The sequence below is a fragment of the Arachis ipaensis genome, chromosome B04, assembly GCF_000816755.2.
Source record: "Arachis ipaensis cultivar K30076 chromosome B04, Araip1.1, whole genome shotgun sequence".
Lineage (NCBI taxonomy): Eukaryota > Viridiplantae > Streptophyta > Magnoliopsida > Fabales > Fabaceae > Arachis > Arachis ipaensis.
Genome location: NC_029788.2, coordinates 15,280,548 through 15,281,568, shown reverse-complemented (window position 1 = coordinate 15,281,568; position 1,021 = coordinate 15,280,548). Strand labels below are relative to the sequence as shown.

At 24.8% G+C, this 1,021-nt stretch overlaps 1 protein-coding gene across 1 annotated transcript in view; it reads right to left on the bottom strand.

Moving 5' to 3' along the window:
* LOC107637620 (myb-related protein 330-like) overlaps positions 1-1,021 on the bottom strand; it is a 4,572-nt gene that overhangs the window by 2,015 nt on the left and 1,536 nt on the right. The window lies entirely within an intron of this gene.

Here is a 1,021-nt window from a genome sequence, read left to right as displayed (position 1 = left end):
GTAAATAATTAAAAATTATAATTATGTTTATATACATGCATGTAGTGTATATAATAGGGTTATATATATATTAAAAAGGATCTTTTCATAAGTTTTTGTCATCAATGCCAATTTAAATTTGTTTAATATATGATTCTTATCATCACCAATGTCACTTATTTCTTTTTATTTTTACTATTAGATATTACCTAATTTTTTAATTGAGTTTTTCTATATAGTATAGAAAAGTTTTTAAGTATATTGATGTTTATATAATTAAGATCAACGGTTAAAAATTACTAAAACACTATTATACTAATACACTTAAAAAATTTTCTACAGTATATATCTACATACAAGTTGGTGTACCAACTATGGGAGTATATAGGTCCACCTTAGCTTGGTTGAATATTATGGAGGCACCTACCCCAAAAGGAAAACTACATTTCACGGCATTACTAAATGTGAAATGGTACTGAACCCCACCTTGATTTTGTTTTCTTTTTTAAGGAGAAATATATACATATATGATGGAAAATGCTGTTATTATATATAGTACTTATCTGTATATTTGCGTTGTAAATATAGTATTATTGTTTGTATTATATATGAACTATTATTATTAGGGTATTATTAACCCAAAAAGAAAGGCTAAAACAAAAAGAATAACTTGAGAATACAAACAATAATAGATAGATTATATACACTTTATTAGTCCCTAAAATCAAAAGTAAAATGAGCTAATAATAAATAAGTTTGCGTTATTATTGTCGGCATATTTTATTATTATGGTTGGTGAGGTATTGAAGAAGGGCTGTACAAGCCAACCTTACAGATTCAAATGTTTTTAAAGTTTGCATTACAAACGTATATATTCTCTCCTATCTATACCTTCAGTTTGGTCCTACAGAAAGAATAAGAATGAATGTTCCAAACTTATTAAGGTATATTTGCTCCTTTTGTTAAAAAAAAAAAATCCAAAATACCCTACAAGAAAAGTTATTTTAATAGTATTTGAAAAAATATATTTAATATTATTAGA